This window comes from Pelodiscus sinensis, chromosome 1 (genome assembly GCF_052426305.1).
Source record: "Pelodiscus sinensis isolate ZL-2025 chromosome 1, ASM5242630v1, whole genome shotgun sequence".
NCBI lineage: Eukaryota > Metazoa > Chordata > Testudines > Trionychidae > Pelodiscus > Pelodiscus sinensis.
In genome coordinates this window covers 75521153-75548510 of record NC_143052.1, presented here as the reverse complement: position 1 = coordinate 75548510, position 27358 = coordinate 75521153, and the positions used below count along the sequence as shown (strand labels likewise).

General features: G+C 43.3%; 1 long non-coding RNA gene across 1 annotated transcript in view; it reads right to left on the bottom strand.

Moving 5' to 3' along the window:
• LOC142829974 (uncharacterized) overlaps positions 1–27358 on the bottom strand; it is a 106546-nt gene that overhangs the window by 7821 nt on the left and 71367 nt on the right. The gene's annotated exons all lie outside the window — the stretch shown is intronic.

The window sequence follows — 27358 nt, the reverse complement described above, 5'->3', positions numbered from 1 at the left end:
TGAAGACAGATAGACAGACAGACAGATTTTAATCTGAGTCCCACTGGTGTACTTTCATAATGGAACCACTGAAACCAGTTGAATCACTTGAGATTGCAATATTTTAACAGAGATTAGAATCTATCTGGAAGTCTATGGTTGTACAAAACACAGGGGAATATGTGTGAATTCTCCAGTAACCATGTCTGAATTTGTGGGTGATACCTTAGACCTGCTTTCTAGAGCAAAGGAAAGAAAAGAATTAATGCATAATAGCAACTGCATTTTGGGGCAACTTCCAGATTATTTATGGTGTGTTTGAAGGAGCGTTAGGGCATGACAATATAGATCAGGTTCAACTGGCATACATCACATTTACAGATTTCTGAAAAGGCTGCAGTTCAAGACTAAGTACTTTCCAGTCTACATAGGAAAAAATGAAATAGTTTTCTGACATGGCAGCTTGTTTTAGCTGTCAAAATGGTGTGCCTTCTTTGATAAATGTTAACTGGAACTCAATCTGTTTATATCTTTCCGCATGCACAGAATAATCCTATATCACTTTACTTCATGCATGTTTGGTCATTCTTCATTCATTAGATCTAGGTATTACGTAATCTTAATAAAACATATTGATAAATATCCTAATTAATAGTGACTAAACATTACATGAGGGGAACCACAATTCCGGTTCACAGTAACTTTTGGAATTTGTTTTTGCTCCATATTAGAACAAAACCAAAACCTTTCAAGCAGTTTGGTTAAAATGGAACTGTGTGCTATGTGCCCATTAAGTTGTTAGAGCACTGGTAACACAAGTTCATGTCTCTACTCTCCCTGATTCAAAGCAGACTTTTTCATCCCAAATGACTCCAAATCAGGAAGAGCAGAGAGTAGAAGGTAGGTTTCCTGCAGTCTACCCACTACCCTAACTACCAAGCTATAAAATCTCTTTTATCTTTTCCATCCCTCTTAGAATCTCCCCAATATATCCCACAAAGACTTATTTGATGAACTCTGTACCAAAATATTTGGAAGTTGACAGCACAACATAGTTTGCTGAAATTTCAAATGTTTTAACATCCTAGATATGCAACTTTATTTTGCAGTTAGGCATGATAGTTACAGCTGAAGGTTGAACCTCTCTAGTTCAGCATTGTCTGGTCTTGCAACACTCATGGTATGGCATGATTTTAGTTAGCTGGATGTCCACTTATCATGGGCATGGCCAATTTTCCTGTAGTCCCCTAAAGTTTGCTTATAGAGCATCCTGGCTCTTGGAAGACATTTAGGGATAAATTACAGCTTAATAACAGCACAGACTACTAAGAGCCCAGTAAGCAGTGGAAATGTTGGTAATGGTGCTAGGCAATGTTGACCTCCTGTGGTTCTGCAAATTCTCTGATCTGGCATCGCTCAGGTCCCAGGGTGCCAGACTGGAGAGGTTCAACACTTAATTTTCAAAAACAAAAAAACAACTTAGTTCTTGTCTGTACTTTAGTTACAATAATGTTAAGTATTCCAGTTATAACACAGTTGAGTCCTAACCATGCTTAATCACAGTTTGGTTTGGCTTTATATCACAGGTCAAATGGTTTTTATACAATTGGAACGAGTACCAACTATTCAAGTACAGAGCCTTAACATGCTTATAATTTCATTGCATTGTAGATGAGTCCCCTAACATATATGGTTGCCCCTGTCATGTTGACAAGTTCTCATTGGGGAAAACCATAAATGTTAAGGTTTTCATAAACAAAGAGATAAATAATTCCACATAAGCTTTTCCAATACAAATTTGTGGAACTGAGCTAAATATTAGTGTCCTCTCATTCCTCATGCTAGTTGTATAAACTATAGAAAGAAAACTGGAAATGCTTGACAGTTAAATCAGATTACCCTCTTAGTAACGCTATTGTGTTAATCTGAGGTTAATGCTGACAATAAGTTGTCATCACTGCATTTTGACAGGAGGAGCTAAGATTCAATAGCTTTGCTGGACTCCTCATAATTTAACTTACTGGGTGTAGTTGCACAAAGTTGAACCAGTCTCTGGTTCACATTCCAGTCAGGTTAATAGGTCTTCAGACATTATTTAACATTGAGTTTTCAGGCTATCATAAATTTTTAAAAATAACTCTGTGCTGACAGTTTAACAGTCAGATAAGCAAGGAGCTAACTTACTTTAACATCGAAACCTTTTGACTGTTCTTTGAGGGCCATAATAATGAAATTTCACCATGAATTTGTTTGATGTTGTCTTTTGGATTTGTACATGCTGCAATGTCTAAACAGCTGTGCATGTTTACATTACAGAGCTTTCAAATATTTTGCTTATTGCTCTCTTTTAATGGCTCTTAAGAGGGTGGTAAAGTGAGCAAAGATATTCTCCCTATTCCTCCCCTTTTTTTGTAAGTCAGACTTCAGATTCATCTTATGCATCTTCTGAAGGAAGGGAAAGTCCAGAAGGTTAAGCCTCTAGCTTTGCCTTTGACTGTTGTCAAATTGCTGCTGTCGCTATTTTTACTATTATTATTATTTTAAATGTGTGTGATGGACTTGAAACTATTCACCAGAATCCCAAAAGCAGAGTCAAAGAATTAAATCATTCCATTCAGGATAGAGAAATGTCAGCTCCCGATCGTATGGATACCCTTCCCTTAGACTTGTAAACACTTGAATTGGCTCCTTTCCAACAAAAATGCATTACCCTCTTGACTTGGTTGTACCATATGAAGTTCAGGGGGGGAAAGCAGCAATGTCAGTATAACACTGTTAATAATAAAGGGGAATAGTTCAGTTTTTCTATAATAATTGAAGTCTCTATTTCTATTGATGTTTGCTTTTTGTTTCATTATCCTATGCAGGTTGAACTTGTCTGATACAGAAGGATGCCAGATGTTGCCAGACTAGAGAGCCCCTGGATCAGAGAGCCCCAGTTTGGGGCAGTGGAGTCCTGGAACCCCAGGCAGCCTCGGGGCTGCAGAGTGCCAGCATCCTGTGGCTGGCAGCTGAGCTCTAGTGGCTCTGGGACAGTGGAGCCCCAGTGGCCCCAGAGCAGCAAAGCCCTTGTGGTCCTGGAGCAGCTGAGTCTGGCAGCCTTGGGGCAGTGGAGCCCCAGCAGCCCAAGGGCTGGCCAAGGAGCTGGGAACCCAGTGGTCCAGGGGCATGGGAGCCTGGTGATTTGATGACAGATCCTGGGAGAGCCCAGAGTCTGTTAGCAGAAGGGCCAACCTCACTGGGTATGGCAAACTCCCTCCTTCAGACTTGTTGAGTCCCAAGGGTGCCAGACGAGGAAGATCTAACTGGTATTATCTTGCTTTAAAAACAAAACAAAAATACAAAAACAAAAACAAAAAACTCCCTTCCTGCATTATTTTAATGGTTTCTCAAATCATTTCCTGCCTCAGTTTTAATGTCATAGTTTGTTTAGCAGAAACGTGATAAATTCTGAGTAATACTCAGAGGATCTCAGATCTTTGGTGAAAAATATGTAGGGAATAGTTATGCATGATCCATGATCAATATTTCATATTTTGGCCACTAAAAGAAATGAAAATCTTTAAGAAACACTGCAGAAAATATGAGGTCTGTTTCATCATTTTGTTATTTCAATTGAAATCAATGGAATTACCGCAGCATAAAACTGCAGTACTGGTGAAGCAACTCAGAGACCTGAAATATTCAATATATGATAATCTACATGTATATTTTAGTAAAAAAACTTTCCCCTCTCCTTTATTCCTAAACTATTGGAAAATGGTGATCCTAAATGAAAATGTATCAAATCTAAAAGCCCTAGAAACATGCTGAATTACCCAGCTGTCTATTGTTCTCTACACTGGGACAAATTTCACCGATAGGAATACAGGAATGCCAAGAGAACATGTCCACTTTTTTGGAAACCGTTCTGAAAAAGCAGACGCATTCCAGCGGTATCCCGGAAAAGCTCTGCATTCTATACATAGCCTGAGTTGCAATACAAGACACTATTATATCAGGGGTGGGCAAATCAAAGAACCACCAACTTAAATGTTCAAGGCAACTCTAATAGGATCCAAACTGACAGTCTGGTGAATTGTTTTTAATGTTCTGATCATTTAAAAAAATGTTTTTCAGCAGTTTGTGCATCTGTTCTGAGTACTTCAGTATATTGCTGTATCAGAGCTGAAAGTATTTCTGCCTCTGTCAGAACTCAGAAGCAAGAAGTACTAAAAAGCTCAGGAGAATCTTATTTTGTTAGCTTTCTATTCCAGTTGTACAGACTCAGAGTAAAAACTCAGATGAGTACCCCAAAGACATATTCTTTAATCATACTGCAGTAAGGGCCAAATATTATGTTCTCTGTAGAAATGTCTAGAAAAAGACAGGGTCCCTCAGGAAGAAGCTTTGCAGGTGTTGAGTTTAAGGGAAAGGCCTGCAAATCCTGGCAAGCATACAAATCCTGGCCCCCCATGTTGTCTGCAGATTGACCCTTTCCTGTGGAATTGTGCTCCCCTTAGATGCCCACTCCGCCCCCCTCTCACACATATGCACACTGGACTCTTACTGGCTCCCACAGAGAAAGGCCAGGAGAAATCAGAAGTTCATGTTGCTCACATCAACATGAACATCTGCTTAGGGCAAAAAGAAAACAAACAAGAACCCCAACGCACACCATCACTCACACATAGGTTTGCCAAGTGTCCGGTTTTTGCCAGGACTGTCTGTTATTTGGGTCCTCCATCCGGTTAAAAAAAACAGGAAATACCAGACATGTGAAAAGTCCGGTATTTCCTGTTTCCCTCTGATGGAAGCCCGGCGGGGAAAATTTTCCCCTGCCACTTCTGGCGGGGGTGAGAGAGTGAGGAGAGCGGGGCCATTTAAAGGCACAGCATCTTTTTTTTTTTTTTGCTCAACAACTTTGTTCTGCCCCCCCTTTTTTTTCTCAGCAGAATTTTTTCCTGGTGTTTTTTTGCGGGGGGGAGGGAGGAAGCTTGGTATTTTTTGTTAAACCATCTGGCAACCCTACTCCCACATAGAAAAAATTCTATCACAGAATGACTGGAGGCCATTCCACCTGGAGACTACCACTTCCATGAATAGTCCCATTGAAATCAATGGCATGAAAGATGGTTTAAGTTATTACTCAATAAGAATAAAGGTACCAAAGGCTGGCTCTTTAGTGTTATTTGCTCTCTATCATGCCACAGAGTTCAGGAGCTAGGACCCTGTTATTACAAAACTTTCTAGACTGACCATTTATTCTGAGAACTTTAAATAATAAATACTATTTCTTAGCATATAATCTCTTTAGAACTCATTTCTATTTCTTTCTCATACTTATGCACACCCTCCATTCCAATAACATTCTCTGCAATTTCTGCCTCACATATCACACAAAACCTGTAGCTCTTGATATTTAGCACATATGCTAAATCTACTTTGTCATCTTATATTTGCCCTGAGTATGACAGCTGATAACACAAGGACCCAGAACTAACATTGCAAATGTCTCTCTAATTTAAAATATACCAATTAAATATTTAATATCAAATTATTGAAAGACGAAACTGAAACTCTCCTGAAGGAAACATTGCTCCTGTCAGTGCATGGAATTGTTCGTTTGTTTGCTTATTTGTTTTTATCTTCTCTTGTTTTTCACTTCAAAGGGGCTGCTGGGAGACCATTGTGGTTCCCTCACTCTGGGCTGCTCAGCCCTGGCACAAGCTAGGGTTGCAACGGGACAGCCCAAACTTTTACTATAGGAAGATCAGGCATAGAAGAGCTTTGTTGCATGACGTCTTCTTCCCTTCTTCTCCCTGCAATGCCCAAGACAAGCCTTTTCCTTCCCCTTATGTAGGGGATTGGAAAGGCAGCTGACACAAGACAGCAAGAGAGACACCTCTGACAATTTTGACAGCAGAGGGTTCCCTACAGAGGGGGATTAGCAAGAGCTGTAAATCCACTTTGCACCACCTACAGCCTAGCTTTGCCTTTATTTTATTTCTGGAAACAGAAATGTATGTATGGACTGTTATTCCCATGTATCCATGATAAAGTGTCTGCTAATATGAGTACCAAGTCATTTCCTAAAGTATTCACCAAACTTAACACCATCGTTATAGCCTGGTTACCAGAAAATTATTAATATCTGTAAGGCCAGTACAAAAGACTGTCTTATGAAGTTTTAATTTTTACTAGTCACCTGGCCAAGATGAATAATATACTATATCTGTATTTTTAGCTGCAGTTTTAAAGGTGACTATTCAGTAAGTACCAAGTCACACATATATTTTAGCAGTTATTCAGTATTTGTTGTAGGAAATGCCTTCTTTTCTTCTAGCAAAAAAAAACAAGAGAGAGAGAGAGAGAGAGAGAGAGAGAAAGAAAGTGCACGTGAAAATGGGACAGTCTTATTTCTTAGTACAGCTTGGACCTCTCTGGTCTGGCATCCTTGGGACCTGACTAGTCCCAAATGAGGGAATTTTCCAGACCAGAGGAAGTCCTCAGCTACCTGCTCCTCAAACCACCTTCCCTTCCTGCTGCTGGCCCCAGCTGCACCGCCTCTCCCCCCCCCCCCGCCCCTCCAAGCCAGGCTGCTGTGCTGCTGTGGCCCCAGCAGGTCAGACTGCCCCAGCCCTGCTATCTGGGCTGCTGTGTCCTTGGCCCTAGTCCCACTATTGCGGCTGCTGCAGGCTGTGTCTCCAACCCTGGCCCCACTACCACAGCTGCTGCAACTGCCACATCCTTGGCCCTGCTTCTGGGGCTGCTGCAGCCTCTGCTGTGCTACTGGAGCTCCGGCACTGGTCCCAGCACAGCCAGGCTCCGAGACACCAGCCCTCTTACCACCGAACTCCCAGCCAGGACTCCCTGTCTAGGAACACCAGTGGTTCTGCCAGGCCACGGATGTTGCTGGATGAGGAAGTCCCAGTTTTGGGAGGTCCAACTTGTAGTATCGAATTCTTTACTACACAAAAACACACATGAAATTGTCATACAACAATATAGCCACGGATGAGCACACTCATTCAGTTCAGGAAATGGTAGGGCACTATGGAAAGGATAGGGTAGGGGGTCAGTCAGAATTACCAGGAGGGAATGTGGCTAACAGCTATTTCTTCTGTCAGGCGATATATACTGATTCATCAACTGCATAACCCCACAAGGGAAGGAACTAAATAACAGAAGCCAGTGCCTATGATCTGTGGCATATGAACATTATACATGACACTCACCATTGACAGGAGCAGAGCAGGCCCCCCCCAGAAGTGGCAAGGTGGAGCACTGTCCACTCAGCTAAGACCCTCAGTCCTCTGTCATGGTGAGTAAGAAGCAAGTCTAAAATGGACTGAGTGGTGCTACCACCTGGTGCAAGGGGCTTGCAGTTCTACTCACTCATGTTTGGTGCCAACCCCCAACCTTGTCGTGATGGAGGGGCAGCAGTACCACGATTGAGTGGGCAGTGGGACACTCAGCATTATTCTTCTTGACATTACCTATAGTTGGTTCATGCAACAGGATCCCCCTGGGAGCCTGTTAGACCTCACCCCACTTCCAGCAGCCCGAGTCCAACAGCAATAGCCTCAAAAACTGCTACATGGAAAAGGAGTTGCAGTGAATGCCCAGATAGAGAAGCCAGCTGGGAGCCTTAGATGGGGACAGTTAGAAGGGGATTTTGCCTTAGACCCAGTGATGGCTCTTCATGGGTGGCTCCATTTTGCTGTCTTGCTCATAAGCAGGTGTATCCCCAGAACAATGCACTGTGTCTCCAGGGGTTCTGACACAGCATTTCTCCGTTTTGTTGGAGAGGAAATTCTGGGCCAGAATCCCAAGAGGTGCCATGGGCATCATGAATGACATGTGAAAAATTTCTGGTTACTTTCCTGCTTATGAAGGCCTAATCCACAACCCTCAAAATCATTAGTACTCTTTCTATTGACATCTGTGGGTCTTTGAATCCAGCTTTTCCACCTCTGTGAAATAGGGAAAATGTCATAATACATATCTAACTCACTGGTGAAATGAGGGGATGTTAAATAGTTGGACAGTGCTTTGAGATCCTTGACTAGCAGGTACTACAAAACTGCAAAATATTATTGTTTCCACAAGTAACATCTTCTTTGGATCCCTTTGATTGCAAAGGGAATACTTGTCTACTTAAAGTTAGAGACATGTTAAGTAGCCTTAGGAATGAAGGCCATTCTCTGCTCTCTTTGTCTACTTTCTTCTCTTATCCTTCTATATTACAGAACTGGAGTCCATAAATGCACATTTTTGGCAGTACAATACTGATGTTACATAGATTAAATTAAAGTTGTGTATTGTGTCTGTTTCGATTAAATTGCAAGGAAACCTCAAAACCTTAGGCTTAGCACGTTTTTGGTCTTAAGCAAGAGTCCTTTCATGTTGAACAGCTTCTGAAGGTGAAGTAGGTTTCAAAACAATGACCTTTATCATGATGTTTGTCTTTTACTGAATCCCATATAAGCCTGTTGCTAAGACATAGTTGTTGAAGGACATTGATGGATGTCGCTGAAATATCAAATACATCAAGTAAAAATGTCAAATAGGTACAGGAAGTGCTTTTCTGTATTCTGGTCAATAGACTGGCTGTCAGTATAGCTAAGAAATGGGCAACACATCAGTGAATCAAGGCCTGTTATTAAATGATGAAGCAAAAAGAGGTCTGGAAGAAAACAATTTTTGAAATGCAAAATAACAACTCTGTATGCCTTGTTGATTTGGGGTTTTGTTCTTTTATCTAAAGATCATTTTAATTAAATACACCTACAGGCAAAGCATTGCAGAAACGGGCAAGAGTGCCTTTAATATCCTATCAATGTATTTCAGTCAGGATTCCTTGTGTCAGAATCTCTTTTTCCACATAGCATTCAGTAAACTGTTTCCCATTTTCAGAAGGGAAAACACTGATAATTGCCCTCACAGTGTAATTAATCCTCACATCGTCTCCAGCAGTCATGTCTGAAAGACACACAGATTCCAGTGATAAGTGCCACAGAAATGTTTATAAATAAGATAGAAAATATAAAATTTCCCATTTTTAATTTTCATTACGTTGAATAGAAAAACTAAATTGGCCCTGTTCTTCATTGCTTTATGATTTCATTATGCTGAATATTTCTAACTACAAAGCAGGTTACATTTATATATAAAAATGTAACATAGATGATCACAAATGAACAAGCTCGACACTTGTATAGGTAGTGGAATTAAAATTCTGTAAGTATAAAAGGGAGTATTTTTAACAAAATTGATCTAGAGTAAAGTTACTATTAATTTTGATTATTGTTCAGATTGATATGTTCAAATGAATTGAGGCCAATTAATTCATCAGAAGGATGCTACTTTTTATTTTATTGAAATTTTAGTATTGATTTGATACTATGGCAATATAGTTTAATTTTCAAAATAAAAACTATTGTTATTTAAAATTTTAAAAATATAAACCAAAACAACTGCAAAGAGTAATAGCAATGTTTACTGCTGAATTTCCAGTTAAATATATAACGAAATAGATCTTCAGCTGAACCAGATAATGTGCAGTGCAGCAGCAGCAGAGGGTGGGGGGAGATGGCCTTATGTTTTATGGCAATCGGTTGCACTCCTGAGACCACAGGTATCGGGTTGCCGTAAATTGTGTGTGGCTTTTCATAGCTCCTGCGGACTCTTCAAACAAATGGACAGTGGCACAGATTGGAGTTTCAAATACACCCATTTCATCAAGAACATAAGAATATCCTTATTGGATCAGAACAATTGTCCATCTAGCCCAGTTTTCTGTTTCCAACAGTGGCTAGTCCCCAAAAAACGCTATTATTAAGTGATCCATCCACTGTTGTCCAGTCCCAGCTTCTGTAATTCACCAGGTCAGAGACACCAGGAACATAGGGTTGTTTCCCTGATTACCTTGGCTAACAGCTATTGATGAGACTATTCTCATAAAAGTGTCTAATTCTTCCTTGAATTCAGTTACACTATTGGTCAACATCTCCTGATAATAAGTTCCACAGGTTGACTATGCATTGTATGGACAAGTGCTTCTTTTATTTATTTTAAACCTTCTCCCTGTTATTTTCAATGATGATCCATGGCTCCTGTGTTCTAGGAAGGGGGTAAACATCACTTTTTCATTCTCTCCATACGCTTCACGATTTGATAGACCTTTGTCGTGTCTCTTTTTAGTCGTCTCTGTTTTATGGGTATGTCTACACATCAAAGTTAATATGAAATAACAGCCATTATTTCAAATTAACTTTCCTAGTGTCTACACAGCCAAACTGCTATTTCAAAATAAATTTGAAATAGTGGAGCACTTATTTCAAATTTGGCAAACCTCATTCTACGAGGAATAACGCCAAATTTGAAATAGCTAATTCGAAATAAGCGTTATGTAGAAGCTTATTTCAAAATAGGGGGCCTCCAGCCCTTCCCAATGTGCCCTGGTGGCCACTCTCGGCCAAACCAGGAAAACTCCTCTCTTCTCTCCCAGCCCTGGAGCCCTTAAAGGGGTAGACTCTGGCCACAGTGCAAGTGCCAGCTCCAAGCCTGCCAGCAGTCGCTGCCCCTGACCCAGTGGCCACACAATGGCACTGGGCAGCCAGTGCCAGCCATCCATCCACCGCCCAGTCCCTCAGCTCCCAGAAACCAGCCAGGGGCTGGAAAAAGCAGGCACCTTCCTGGACTAGTGTGGAGATCATGGACCTCATTGAGATTTGGGGGGAGGCCTCCAATGTCCATGATCTCCGCACTAGACAGAGGAACACGGCCATCTACGGCCAGATAGCTGCCAGCATGGCCACAAAAGGCCACATGCACACCTAGGAGCAGGTACACATGAAAATAAAAGAACTACGGCAGGCGTATGCCAGGGCCACACAGAGCAGCTCCCCAACAGGGGCAGACACCTGCTCCTATTTTGATGCCCTGGACCACATCCTAGAGGGCGGGATGGTCCGTGCCACTCCGAGGGGCAGTGATCCGGGAGCAGAGGGCCCTGACCAGGGCATGGAGGAGTGCCAGGAGCCACAGGAGCCGAGATGGAGCAGGCCACGCCAGCAGCCTAGTGTGAGCACGTGCTGTTCCACCTCTGGGCAGGTGGCTCCAGCTGGCTGCCACACAGGGGCCTTGGCCTGTTAGTCACATGCATGTGTGAAGAGAGATGACATGTCCTGACCCCAGGGTAGGACTCAGCAAGTTGCCCTCCCTCCACAAGGCCATTCTACACAGAGGCAGGGGACATCTCCCCCCCACCTCAGCCGCACTATACACAGCACAAGGGCATGGGTGCAGTCTCGGGGCTGTTCCCACTCCCAGGGATAGACGGACATTCCAATCATGGCCTCTGTGCAAGCACATCAGCTCTGATGGTGCAGGGAACGGTCATCCTTACCTTGCAGAGGGGGGCTGGGCTTCATCCACTGTGTCCCCAGGGATAACTGACCACTTCTCTTGTTTCTCCACAGCCACACCAGCTGTGTGTTCAGGGTGCACAAGCCTGCCTGAGACATGCTCCCACACCTGAGGACTCCGCAGGACCACCGAAACAGTTCCTTCATAATTCTTAGATGAATATCATCTCATCTGGTGACTTAGTACGATATTATTTATCAATTTATTTCAATACCTCCTCTACTGACACCTCAGTCTGAGACTGTTCCTCAGATATGTCATCAAGAAAGAATAGGTCAGGTGTGAGAATTTCCCTCATATCCACATGAAAACCCATGCAAGGAATGAATGTATTGCAGTGTTTTATGGCAGACATAAAGCAGCATGACCAAAATAGAAAGAAATCGATTCTTCTCAGTCTTCATCCCATCCCTTTCCTCAAGTTCCTACACACACACACACCTCCATTCTCTTTTCCTCACACAAACACACTCTTTCTCCAACTCAACCTGCACTATAATCTGCTTTTTTTTCTACTTGAAAAAGGAGTAAATAAATTTATCTTTAGCTACAAAAAACAAGTACAAACACTTTCCAAAGAATGACTCTGAGAATTACTTAAAACATCTAAAACATACTTAAAATGCTTAAAAAATTACTTAATCCAAGATACTCAAATCTGGAAATCGTGGATGACCCATCATCTCAAGGACTGGCACACTGACAACAGGATTATCTGGCTTTATTGACTCTCTCCTCAGACCCTATACTACCAACACTCTTAGCTATCTTCAAGACACCACAGACTTCCTGAGGAAACTACAAAACATCAGTAATCTTCCTAAAAACACTATCCTGACCACCATGGATGTAGAAGCTCTTTACACCAACATTCCACGTGAAGACGAATTACAGGCTATCAGGAACACCGTCCCCAATGACATCAGTGCACACCTGGTTACAGAGCTCTGCGACTTTGTCCTCACTCACAACTACTTCCGATTTTGGAGACAATTTGTATCTTCAAGTCAGTAGCACAGCCATGGGCACCTGCATGGCTCCACAATATGCCAACATCTTTATGGCTGACCTTGAACAATGTTTCCTCAGCTCTTGCCCCCTAGCATCCTTACTCTATTTATGCTTCATTGATGACATCTTCATCATGTAGACCCATAGGAAAGAGACCCTTGAAGAATTTCACAGGGATTTCAACAACTTCCACCCCACTATCAACCTCAGCCTGGATCAACCCACATGAGAGATTCACTTCCTTGACACTACAATACAATTAAATGATGGACAAATTTCCACCACCCTAAACTGGAAACCTATCGACTGCTACACTTACCTTCATGCCTCTAGCTTCCATCCCAGACACTTTTCTCAATCTATTGTATACAGCTAAGCCCTAAAATAAAACTGGATTTGCTCTAATCCCACAGACAGGGTGTGCCTAGACTAAATGGCTCCGTCGATGGAGCCATGTAAAGTAGTTTATTCAACATAGTCAATGAAGCGGGGATTTAAATAATCCCTGCTTCATTACAATAAAAATGGACGCCGTGCTGTGCCAACAATCAGCTGATCCGGCACAGTGCAGCAGTCTAGACGCAGAGTGGTCGACAAGAGAAGCCTTTGTCGACCTCTCTGGTAAACCTTGTTTCACAAGGCAACAACATCAGTCATTATAACATCAGTCACTACATCAGGGGCTCATTTAACTGCACATACAGTAATGTGATCTATGCCATCAAATGCCAGCAATGCCCCACTGCCATGTATATTGGCCAAACTGGAAAGAATTAATGGACAGAAATCAGATATCCATAAAGGCAATACAAAGAAACCTGTGGGAGAACACTTTGACCTTCCTGGGCACTCATTAATGGATCTCCAAGTCACCATGTAGTTTAAGGCCAACAGGGAATGGTTGGAACTTAACTTCATTTACAAGTTTAATTCTTATGCAAATGGAATGAATAGGCACATCGGCTGGCTTGCACGCTACCTTCCACATCCCAATGACTTAACCAACCAACCAAACAATGGAGGTGCCAATTGTTCCTATCAGCCTCTTGTAATGACTTTGAACAATCTACTCACTGTGGCTACATGTACACTAAGAATTTTCTCAGTAAAAATATGCTAATGAGGGACTAATTTGCATGGGTTGTGATCTCATTTGCATATTTTCTGCAGATCCATTTTTGCACTGGGGATTTTGAACAAAAACAAGCAATGTGGACATCCACACTGCTTGTTTTTGCGCAAAAACCCCAGTGCAAAAATGGATCGGCAGAAAATATGCAAATGAGATCACGATTCATGCAAATTAGTCCGTCATTAGCATTTTTTTCCGAGAAAACTCATAGTGTAGATGTAGCTTGTCTCTTTTTTCCCTTTTTTCCCCTTTTTTCCCTCCTACCTCCCCCCCCTTTTCCTTTATTTATTCTTGGATCTGGAGTTCTAATACTCCAGTCATCTCAGGAAGTGGGTTGTGCCCTTGAAAGCTCATGATACCATCTACATCTTTTGTTAATCTTTAAGGTGTTACTAGACTCTTTATTGTTTTTTAAGTTTTTCCTGTCACAGACTAACTCGGCTACCCTTCTGAAACTTTTAAGCCATCTATGTCAATGAAAACACAAGTTCAATGTGATGAACATTTGCCCACTAAATATAAATAGAATTAATAATGATTTATACAAAGAAAAAATATTGTCAATGGAAAATAAATGAACACTGATTATTAATTCTCTCAATTCCCTCCACCTTCAGTAAAATTACATTTAATCAGGAAAAGTTCATTTATTTATGGCCCGAATGCAATAGCATGTAATTCCATAAGCATTCCCACCTCATTAGTATTAATGAATATCGGAAGTATTGCCCCTTGGCTGCACAATGATTACTGATAGGGGGGATACTTTGCATACAAAAGCGTTGTCCCAAGGGTCATGAGTCTTTGGGCTGGCAGTATAATGAATGGAGTGTTAATTGGTTTAGTAATGTCCAGTCCATGATATCATCACTCTGCACATAAAGAAGCCAGAAGAAATATGTGAATCTCTAATAAGAATCATGGAATAGTGAAGAAAACATGTTGAAGTGGAAAAAAGGGGATATGAAGAGACCCAGACTACTGAAAGGGATAAAGAAGAAATATTTCTAAAAAGGAAAGTACAAGGATGAATATAAAACTGAAACCAGATTCTTAAGAAAATAAAAACATCAGTTTACTACAGGAAACTCACAAGGAACATCAAACGCAGCAATCCCTACAGCAACTCCTTCAAAAATAAATACACCTGCAGACAGAGGAGTATAAAGACAAGATGAACCATCTTCCTGAATTAGGAAATATGTATTCTTAAAAGAAAATTCATTTCATTTTCTATTGTTATGCCACTTCATGGGTAGCAACGCAATCATGTTTGGGCCCAGCTGAAATCAGCTCTTTCTTTTTTACACTCGTGCTTGGAAATGACATTTCTTTGTGTTTCCAGAGCATTTGTCTCTTCTTCATACTTCACTATATTACAGCATAGCTATCCATGCTAGAAAATAAGATGCTCTGCCTACATGCTGTTAACATTGCATATATACTTTGTGATGGGGAGAGCATACTCTGCACTGAAGAGGGGGAGGCTAAGACTCTGTGGGCAGAGGAAGTCCCACCCCTTCACCCAGATTGGGCATGTTCCAAGTGCTGGAACAGTATAAAAGGCAGCAGAGCAGCTTAGTCTGGGCTGACCAGTGAAGGAGAAAGACCTCCTGCCAGAGCTCCTGAACTGCTGCAGCCAGCCACCCTGCCAGTGAGAACAGGAGTTCCAGGAGATAGCCACAAAGCAACCACCATCGGATTCCAATTTCCAGGAGAAGTGGCTGATGATCATCTGGAGGACCCAGCTATCACATGGGACGTTGATCCAACCACAGCGGTCGGAAGTAACCCAGGGAAGGTGCAGGAGCAGCCTCTGCCACCCAGGTATTCTCAGCGTGTTTTGGCTGGATTCCCCACTGAGGGAGTAGCAGACCGTGTGCTGCTCACAGGGCCCTGGGTTGGGACTCAATGGAGCATGGTGGGTCTGTGTCCCCCGTCCAGGCATTAGCCCCAACTGCAGTAACTCTGGCCAGTAGGCCATACTGCTCTGGACTAACGGCTACAATTTACTGACTATTGCCAATAGGCCATACTGTCCAGGATCGAGGGCTACTATTCACTGACTCTGGCCAGTAGGCCATACTGTCCTGTACTGAGGGCTATTTATTGACTCTGGCCAATAAGCCATACTGGCCTGAGTTGAGGGCTACTATTCACTGACTCTAACCAGTAAGACATACTACCTTGAACTGAGGACTATATACCAACTGTCACGCTGCCTGGCAAGCAGGGCCACTTATGGACTCAGATTTACACAAGGACTAGGGAAGTTTTGCAGGTTATAGAGACTGCCAACTGCCTTGGTGACTGAGGAGGCGGCAGACACGCCCCGGAATATGGTCATTCCAGTGATGGGGAGTGCGTGCACCACTACATACCTATTCAATGGAAATCATGGACAAAAAGAGTGAACATGTTGGAGACCCTTCATACAGACTTCTAGTGTGTCACTTGTGTTAGGCAATGCAGATTAATGGTAACAAAACCCCAAGGTTCTGATTTGCTTCTCAAAATTCCATAGCGAATCCCAATAATTGAATTAACTATATCAGTGGCCCAGTGGACCTTTAGAATAACTGTGTGCCCTTGAAATAATAATGGGTGACTCCTAGATGTCATCTTTCTTTGGATTGTACTTACCAGTTCTTTTGTTGTTCAGATGTTCTGAGGCTGATGAAGTTTGAAAAAGATACTCAGTGCTAGTGGAAGAACTCTTAGACTGAACTGGACTGAATACAGCAGTGCTGCCCAACCTTATTACATAGAAATGCCACATAAACCTAAGCACATATTTTAATAAGATTTAAAGTCATGTATATTGAGCTATATTTTATGTACTGCTTCTTTTGTATGTATTTAGATAATTTGTTTCTATGTACAGTTTTATCTATTTACACAACTGCATAAATGAAAATGATGTAAACATGTTAAAAAAGGCTAATGAATTAGCTGTTAAAATTTTGTGTTGAAGCATGCCCTGAGTCTTATGACGTGCTGTGTTGGGCTATAATTCTTGGGGAGTATAGGTTGGGCATGCTTAAAATAGAACATAGCAATTTTGAGATCTCATGCCTTAGACATACGGGAGGTGAAGAAAAGTTTCTTTACCCCTAACAGAGACCCTGATCAGTAGAACTTCTCCAGATAGAATGGTGATCCATTGATAGAGCCAAGTATTTCTTGGCACAAGCAATTCTCAAGTTACTTTGTATGTAATGTTAATCATATCTGGAATGAGCTATCTGCTTCTGTAGTGATGAAATGTGTTCTTGTGCTGGAAGAATCCCCAGAAGACATACAGTCTCTTTGGACTCTGGCCATACACTATCTTATTCCAGTACTAGTATTAGGACAGAAAGTCAGCGGACTGCAAACCATCCTTTCACTCAAAGGCACCTTGGACACAACAGAGAACATGACCCTTACCTTTATAAACAGCTTTATAAAGAGCTGGAAAAAAATGAGCCTGTTTCTTATTTTATGTAAATAATTGTTAATGAGGAGCCCAGATCACCAAACAACGAGATCTTAATTAATCTTTTGTTATTACAGCACAGATATGGGCAATAAAAGGCTGCGGTTCATCAGGGTTATCCATTATATACATTATATTTATTTGCACCTCTGCAGGCAACAGTGATTTGTGGCCAATGGGAAAAGCAATCCCTCGTACCTGCATAGGCTCAAGTAAATACGGCCCACAAGGAGCTAACCTTGTAGATCAGCTCTGGCCCATGGGATGGTATTTGCCCATCCCAGTTATAGCATAAAAGGAAGCAACTCTCTTTTTCAAAGTGCTTAGATTTACCACTCATTTAAGTATCATCATGTACAGATCATAATCTTGTTATAATGCTTTTTTCCACTACAAGCAACTCCTAACATTAATTTTTATGAATTCCATCCCTTTAACATTTTTGGCTCAAGAACCGTATCTCAATGGGGGTAGAATATTATGATGTTCAGTGTCTACACTTTATCGTTACAGAAAGCATTTGACTTTTTATTTAATGTTTGTAGGAAGAAAATTAAGTTGCATACATTATTGGCTGCCTGGTTATTATCCTGTCATCTGTCATCACACTATACCATTTTCTATTGAAATTTATTTTAGGCTACCTATCAGACTTAATTGCCATAGTCTGTAAAACAGCCTTTGCTAAATAAATATCTATGACTTGTAATGCACTAGGACGTTTCACAGAATATTCAGAGGGGCAATGCCAACCAATCAGCCATGTAAAACCAGCAAATCTATTCTCTCAGTTGTCATAATCTTGAATTATAATACCGAGAAAGTAGATAAGACAAAGCCATGTGGTTTTCAAGCTCCATAAGAAAAGAAGCTCAGAGAATAAGACCAATAAAATAGAATACAACCAGAATGAAAATTTTTTTCAAGAGTATTAAAAACAATGGAGGGCAAAAAGACAAATTATAGTTAAAGCAACAGTTAAGTTTAAATTAAAGTTTTGTCTGAGATAGATTGGGTGGTTCTACACAGCCCTCCCTTGGGGTCAGCATCAAGCAGACCATGTACACAGGCTGGAACAGACTGCAGCTTGGATAGATTCCTAGTGAACCATGATACTTGTGGATGGATTGTAACACCCTGATTCCCCTGATGTAGAATAGCTGTGCAACATCTCCATTGCAGGTTATTGATCTGAAGGAACTTTCTGGCCCATGACGTGTGAGAGATTACCACAAGGACTATATACATGCACAAGGTATGATGTAGATTGGGATGAGATATTCTTTTCCATCTTGTAGAAAATTTTCCAGTTATACAATGATCCACTATTTTCCCCTCTCCTTTTCCAAATGATTGTTATGCTCTTGACTGTTGTCCAGGACCCAGTAATAATGGACATGATTTTCATGCTTATGTACCAAATTGTGGAGATTGTGCAGTGCAAGTTTCTTGCATACCAATTACGCTTAGTCTATTTTGTCAACACCTAACCTTTGTCACAAAGGCACAAAGATTCTATGAGTATTATGCAAGCATATTAATTTGATTTCTATTTAGTACTGTAAGGCTATAGGCAGACTCAAAGATTAATTGATTTTGCATAATCACTTTCAAAAGCAATTTCAGATAGTGTCAATGTTTTATTTTGCTGATCATTTTATTTACTAATGTCTATCAAAACTGGTAAAGTGAAATATGAAACCACTTTCAAAATTTAAACTTGCTGAGCAGGAGAAAACTATGGAATATAGAACTACTACTATTGCTGCTTTTGTTCTCATTTTCACTGTTACTGAGGAAACATAGATCATTAAGAGTATTTCTAATGATGACTTTATGGTGTTGTCAGATTTGCCTGTTGCTTTGGAATATGCTCATGTATTAGGGTTACTCTTCCGAGGAGGGGTATTAATTCTATCAATGTGCTCCTTGTGTTCTCAAATAGAGTATCTCCCTTCTGCCACTTCCATCCTTGTGGAGCTGTCTTACAAGATTTAGGTTCCTCAGGACTGGGTTCTTCCCAACCTAGAACCAGAAGAATACACACATGCACACACACGTACTAAAGGAACAAATCTAAAAGGCACTCACAAGCTAACTCCTTACATGTCTCTGGACTCAGTAGACTAGGTTGCACAGCAATGCCAAGCTGAGATCCTTGTGTGCCCTTGGACTCAGTAGGCTGTGTTTAAACAGCACTTTAAGGTACCACCGACACATACCCTCAGGTTGAGCACTTCTTTATCCCCACTTTCACCCCACAACAATTTTGCTACTAACCCACTTGATGAGCAAACCCCCACAGGATTTTTGGGAGCTACAGGGATCTTTAGCTTATGTCGAGGAGCATTGTTACAGAGTGTATGGGGAAACAAAAAAAACAATAGCCCCGATGTGGGGAGAGGGAAGAGAGAAAAAAAAAGAGAAAGAAGCAACCAGCTTAACTATGAAAGTTATTTATTTCCAGGTTGTAACCATACAAGGGGAGCCAAATAAACAAAACTGTTACAATATTAAATCTAACTTAAATCTGATTACAACTGTTAGGGTTAGCAAACTATAACTGATCACATAAGGTAGGGGCAGAAGAGAGACAGAGGAAAAAAAGTGATCTCACCACTCCATGAAGCGTGAGTCAATGTGGGTTCCCAGAAGGTCATGGTAGCCTGGGGTCCAGAATGTTGGAGGCAGGGAGAGCAAAGCCCCAACATGATCAGTGAGGAGAAGATGAAGTCCCAATGTACCTGATGCGGAATTTAAATCCAGGTATCAAAACACTTTACTTGAGCGTGGACAGGGGGATTGGTGGGGAAATAACAATGGGTCAAGAAGGAACTCTAGATTTGTTTATGGGTAAACAGATGTCTCAAGGGACTATCCCAAAGTTGTTAGGTTAGACAATAGGGACTGATCATTCCTGATTACCTGTGATGTTTTTTTGGGGGGAGCTTATAATGCAATTAGACAGTTTCAGTATTTTGGATATAAATAGAGGATTTTACCAAAATTGGTCTGATAATTACAGGTATGGGTGTGAACAGGTGTGGGTTCATTAGCATCTGGAACAGAGATTTCCCATCAGACATTGCTTTCCTTCTTTCTATGTCCCAGTGTTCAATGCAGTCCGGGTGTACCGCAACTCCTCCGTGTGCCAGCGGCTGCAGGACGGGACCTTCTTCCCCGACTGCCACATCAGGGTCGGGGACGTAGACATGCCCATGTGCCTGGTGGGGGATGCCGCCTACCCACTCCAGCCGTGGCTGATGAAGCCCTACACGGGGCACCTAAATCCCTCCTGCCAGGCCTTCAATGCCAGGCTGACCAGGGCCCGCATCGTGGTGGAGGGGACCTTCGGGTGACTGAAAGCCCGCTTTCAATGCCTCCTCACCCGTCAGGACCTGGCCGAGCACAACATCCCTCCCATGGTGGCAGCATGTTGTGTGCTCCACAATTTATGTGAGAGAAAGGGGGAGGCTTTCCTGCCAGCCTGGATGGCTGAAGCTGACCGCATGGCTGGCCACTACGGTCAGCCCCGCACCGCCGCCGTCCGGGAAGCCCAGCGGGAGGCCATCTGGATCCGGGAAGCCCTGTGGGAGAGCTTCCTGGTGGAGGAGGAGGACATGCCCCACTGGGGCCTTCTTCCACCCTACCCCCTTCCGCTTTCCCCTCCATACCTACTGTCAAATAAAGACACCTGTTTTTCAAACAAAAACATCTTTTTATTTAACATAACTGGGGTGGGGCAAGAGAGGAAGGAGGATGAGAGAGGGGAGGAGGAAACCTGGGACGAGGGAGCTGGAAGGGGAGGGAAGGGAGGAAGGGAAAGGAAAGCTCAGGGGTGGGGGTCCGGCTGCCTCTCCTGTCTCGCAACACTGCGGGTCCGGGGGCGTCGGTGGGGAATGGTTGTGGAGGGTGGGGCAGGAGGGACGGGGGGTGTGGAGGAAGCAGGAGCGGGAGCAGGGGGATCAGCAGGGGGACCAGGAGGGGGACCAGGAGGGGGAGCAGGGGGAGCAGGAGGAGCAGGAGGAATTGGGAAGCGGTCAAGCAGGCTCTGGAGGTGGCCTCGCAGGGCACGGCCCTGCTCCTCCAGTGCCTCCAAGTTTCTCCGGCGCAGCCTCAGGTCCTCCTGGACCCAGTGCTCCTGGATGCGGAGCTTTTGCTCCAGGAACCGGAGGTGCCACCTCTGGTACTCCTCCTGGTTCCTGGCTCTCCTGCTGGCCCGGGCGTGGGCGGCTGCTGCAGGCGGGGTGGTGCGCCCTGCAGTCCCAGGTGCTGCGGCTGTGGTGAAACAAGAACAGCGGTCAATTACCCCAGGGGCCCAGGTGTGTGAAACCCAGCTCCCCTCTGCAAGGCCAGGGCCCCTGCAGGATCCCCAGCTGCTGCTCCATGGTGGGCAAGGCCCAGGCGCACGGTCCTTGGGCTCCCTCTCGCCCCAGCCCCCCGTACACATAAGGGGAACACGATGGTACTCACATGTGGACGCCTCCCCGGCCTCGGATGACACAGGCGAGCGGGTCTGTGGCGTGCCTCGGGGGTCCCGGGTTCTGGGCAGGCTGCCGGCAGGCTCCTGGCTCTCGGAGCCCTCCTCTTCTTCCTCCTCCTCCGTCTCTGGGAGCGGTCCCTCTGCCCCGGGGTCTATCACATCCCGTGGGGCAGGGATGGCATGAGCCCCCAGGAGGTGGTCCAGAGCCTGGAAGTGGTGGCACGCCTCCGGGTCGGCCCCTGGCAGGCAGGCCCGGGAGTAGGACTGCCGCAGGTCCTTGATTTTCCAGCGCACCTGCTCCCGGCTGCGCTGGTGGCCCCTGGCGGCCAGGCTGGCAGCCATGTGGCTGTAGACTGCCGCGTTCCTGTGGCTAGTGTGGAGATCATGGACATTTGAGGCTTCCCCCCAAACTTCGATGAGGTCCACGATCTCCGCACTAGACCACGCGGACGCCCGCCTCTTGCGGCCCCAGGCAGGGTCCCGGGAAGAGGGGGAGGGCTGGGTGTCATCGGGTGGCTGGCTCATGGAGTTTCAGCTGCTGGGTGTGCTGGCATGGGTGCTGGCAGCCTTGCAACTGGCACAAACTGTATAGCCAGCCCGTGGCCCTTTAAGGGTTCCGGGGCCGGGAGGGGGGCAGTAGAGTTTCCCTGGTGTTGGCCAGAGTGGCCACCAGGGCAAGCTGGGAAGGCTAGCCTCCCACTAGTTCGAAATAAGGGTCTACACATCCCATAATTCGAACTAGTAAATTCGAACTAGGCTTAATCCTCGTGGAATGAGGATTACCTAGTTCGAACTAAGTGCTCCGTTAGTTTGAATTAAATTCGAACTAAAGGAGCGCTAGTGTAGCGCCTATGAAAGTTAGTTCGAACTAACGTCCGTTAGTTCGAACTAACTTTGTAGTGTAGACGTACCCAGAGCTAGTGGGTCACAATGGTCCATGAAAGGGAATGAATTTCAGATACTCATAGACTTAAGTGGATGATTACTGCATATTCTTAATCAGTTCTTTTCATACTCTCTTTGAACATGCTTCTCAGGAATAACATTTTTTATTCTTACCTTATTGATAGCTTAATAGTAATTGATAAGAGAAACCTCAGATATTGTGATTTTGTATATTTTGTTTTTGAAAAAAGTTTATTGCAGCAAATAATTATTGCTACGATATATAAGGAATGCTGAGCCAGCTAGGTTTCCTCAAACCTGAATCCAAAGTGAAGAGTCATGAAACTTAATTTTAAGCTATATAGAAGATTTCCTGTTGAGTGTTCTGCCTACCTCTATACTTCACAGCCTTGCCAAGTGATTAATTTAGCTTTAGTGCTGTTTTGTAGAAAAGGTAAGAAATTTTGTTTCATTTTTTTCCCTTTCAGAACACATGCTTTATCCACCCACATTTTGAAGGCAGTTTAGGTTTGCTAATTAATGTCCTCCATAATCTATACGGGTTCCCGGAGGAAATTGTGAAATGTAAAGCATACAAGAGAAATGATTCTGTTCCACAATTTCCTTATTCTTTAAATCCTTCCTACTTTGTGTATTAATGTCTCATTAATCACTTTGCCCCTCCAGGTTCAAGAGCTCAAGTGCAATGCAATGAAATAAAGTAGCATGTTCTGTTCACTCAATGTGCAATCTTTTATATGGGGTTAATAGGCAATTTAAAAAAAGGTCATTGAATGCATTGTTCTAGCTAGGTTAGCTTTCACTCACACCTTACCTGTTTAGGATTCTATTGAGCCTAAATCTACTTATAAAGCTACTCAACCATGTGTTTCTTGGGCTGTATAGCTGCACAGTGCTAGTCCCCTCCCCATCAAGTGTGTGGGAGTGCTAGTCCCCTCCCCATCAAGTGTGTGGGAGTGCTAATCCCCTCCCCATCAAGTGTGTGGGAGTGCTAGTCCCCTCCCCATCAAGTGTGTGGGAGTGCTAGTCCCCTCCCCATCAAGCTACCCAATTTTGATTGTGATTTATAGGACCACCTCAGCCAGCTTCCCTCTAGGTACTAAGTTAAAGCCTCTACATAATTTCTTTGCTACGGCAATTGTGCTTTTGGTAATTACATTAGACGATACATTGAGCAATTAAAGCAATCTCATCTCTCTAGCCCTCCTACTCTATTTGTTTGTGTCATTTGCCAGACCCAGTTACGGTCATAACCTGAATTTTGAACTCTTTGGACCACGGTGATTATATTTAGACAGTGCCCAGCACAGTAGGGTCCCAATCTGTGACAAACTGGAGAAATGGTCGGCAGTCAATAGAATGAAATTAAAAAGAGGACAAATGCAAAGTCCTCCATGTAGAAAGGAACAATGGGAAATGACTGCTGAGGAAAGAGTACATTGGAAAGAAATCTGAGGTGTCATAGTGAACTACATGATAAATTAGTCAATAGTGTGACACTGTTGCAAAAAAATTAACATCATTGTGAGGTATATTAGCATGGGGCAGGCACAATATAGTTTATGAGAAACATTTGGATTTGGGCTGCCTCAATACTCTGGGCCATCAATGTTCTGTGGCTCAGCAGGACCCTCAGGCAAAGCTACTGTAGCCCCTCCAGACACTCGAAGTGGCTAGCTGTTGGAGCCAGTGTGTGTGTCTCTGTGCAATGTACCCCTTCAGGAGAGGTCTTCATGTGCTAACCCCGCCTCCAGCACAATCCTCACAGCTTGGGCTATGCTCGCAGGCATGTGTAGCACATGAAAACCCTCTGCTCCCCCACCCTCAATGGATATGCCACTCAGATGCACACTGGCCCCAGCAGCCAGCTGCTTTGAGTGGCATATGGAGCAGTAGCAGCCAAGGAGCCCACCCAAGGGTCCTGCTGGGCTTCTGGCCGGGAGCCACCTACACTAAGTACCTCCCAGCCAAAGCCTGAATTTGCACCCCACCCTTTCTCTCCCCCAAGTCCCTACCCCAGTTCACAAATCAAACCATCTGCATCCTCTGATACACCTGCTCCACATCACAATCTTCTGCTGCCCCATGCAACTTTATAGCCTTAGTGCAGAGCTTGAGAATGTGTAAGGTGCATGCATGGGCTGAACAGGCAATCTCTGCTCATGGGTGCACAAGGAACATTCACACTGGAAGTGGAAGTGTTTCACCCAAAAGGAGGATACATCTTAAAGATCTACAATTAGTACAGAGGGTGAAAAAATAAAACAAATGTGTGCACATTGTAATTTTCATAATGACACCCTGAATTTTTTATGGTTTGGTTTTGTTTTTATTTCCTTTTGTTCATTTGTTGGGAAAGAAAAATGCAACATAGCGACAGATTTGTAAAAATATAACATCACCAGGCAAAACCTAGCTGTTTTTATATAGACTTTGGAACTTTAGAGTGATCCTAAATGCTGGCCATATGTTAGTTCATTATAAAATTACATAACAAGGAAAATTTAGCTGCATACCCTCACCCACATAAAAGTTATTCTGAAAACACTGGCAACCCACTGCACGTCTCTCTTTTTTGTCGAAGGAATATGAGCCCTATTTCACCCAAACAGTCCATTCCAATTGACCCAAAATTCATTACACAAAAATTGACTCCATCGCTGAGATATACCTGAAGACTAGAATGTTTAGTGTACTGGCAGAAAATAAATGAAAACTTTTGCAGTTCATATGATAATACTTTCATGATATCATTGAAGTTACCTCATAAACCATAATGATAAACAGAAGGCTTTACCATTTTTCTACTGGGAATGCTTTACAGAAAAGAAGTATAATTTCCCTTGTGGTTTGCTGCACCATATGTAGTGTATTTTTATGAATATTTTTAGCAAACTATAAGATTAGACTGGCTATCCTCCCTTTTCAAGCTGCCAAGAAACCATGATATCACCACCATGTTTTTCAGAATTCTATATAGTGATAATATAATAAATCCAAATATGGGATAATTTTTTAATAGTAGAGCTAGTTATCTGTTCTCTCCATTAGGGCCAGATTATGCCCTGTCTAATTCTCCTATGCAAGGAAGAAAGTGGATTCAAATGTAATTCATATGTTTATGCTGCAGTATGTGATTAACTCCCAAAGGAATAGAACAAAATAGTGGGAAGGAGACATACATTCAGAATCTGAAAGCAGAATATACTTGCTTTCCAATACCTGTACCACAAGCTATATGTTTCCTTTCTTACATGAAATAGAACAGTCAGCTATGGCATTTGTACCTAACTATGAGGATCTTTGGACTATTATTTTGAAGTGTTTGGAAATGAACTGAGAAGCTCTCATCCTCCTCAGGTACTGGTGGATCCAGGTGATACCCACAACATTTTAAGGCCACACTAAAGAAAACTGAGAAATCATGTGTCTTCCAAAGTATATCTGCTCTATTGAAACCTTGCACTGAAGTATAAGTGCAAGCAACAGAATGAGAGAAGTCTATATATGGAATACCAAAAGATTTCCTGCCTTATTGTTTTGTTTAATAACTTATTTAAAAGTAATCCAGAGATGGGGGAATTAGACCCTGAACTACAACTCCCATGAAGGAATGTGTCACAATAGAGACAACACACTTTAATATTGAACTGACTTGAAGTTAAACGTTCGTTAAATGTTTCCAAATCAATTCTTTGCAGTGTATTTTTCCATGAGACATTTCAACATTTCAGTTTTTCCTCTTGATTAGAGGTAGCAGCCTGAGATAGATAAAAAGCCTGCAAAGGACAATTATTCCTCTCTTTTCTGCAAGTGTAAAGGTAATGGATTGAACCTTGACTCTAATCCTCCCTATCACTTTAAAAAGCACAGCTGCACTAGTGTACCTAGCAACATAGCTGCACAGTATAAAGCTACTGTATCTAACCCAGCCTACTTCTGGACTACTACAACAACCACCTGCTCCATATATGGCGTTTGTGGCAAAGTTACAACTTAATCCTTACAAGTTTTCAAAAAACAAAACAAAAAACAAGTAATATTAGGTCCAAAATCTAAGGGTATTCTTCCTCTACTCCCATTTTTCATGAGTAAATAGAATTACATTAGAACTAAAGCACATTTTTTAAAAAATAAGGGTATGTCTACACTAGAAAGTTAGTTCGAACTAACGGACGTTAGTTCGAACTAACTTTCCTATGCGCTACACTAGCGCTTCGCTAGTTCGAATTTGAATCGAACTAGCGGAGCGCTTAGTTCGAACTAGGTAAACCTCATTTTACGAGGACTAATGCCTAGTTCGAACTAGCTAGTTCGAACTAAGGGCTGTGTAGCCCTTTAGTTCGAACTAGTGGGAGGCTAGCCCTCCCCAGGTTTCCCTGGTGGCCACTCTGGCCAACACCAGGGAAACTCTATGCCCCCCTCCCGGCCCCGGACCCCTTAAAGGGGCACGGGCTGGCTACGGTGCCCGTGCCAGGTGCAAGCCTGCCAGCACCCAGCCAGCAGACCCTGCACCTGGCACGGCACAGAGCCACCCACCCGATGCCCCCCAGCCCACCCCCTCTTGCCGGGACCAGGCTGGCGGCTCCCGGGAGCTTGCCCTGGACCGCAAGAGGCGGGCACCTTCCTGGGCTAGTGCGGACATCGTGGACCTCGTCCACGATCTCCGCACTAGGCACAGGAAAGTGGCCGTCTAGGGCAGGAGAGCTGCCAGCCTGGCCACCCAGGACCAGGTGTGCATGAAAATCAAGGGGGTCCACTGAGACCCCCGACACTGAGCCCTGAGCTTACAATGGCCGTACTGGGTCAGACCAAAGGTCCATCTAGCCCAGTAGCCTGTCTGCCGACAGCGGCCAACCCTAGGGACCCTGGAGGGGATGGACCGAAGACAATGACCAAGCCATTTGTCTCGTGCCATCCCTCTCCAGCCTTCCACAAACTTTGGGCAGGGACACCA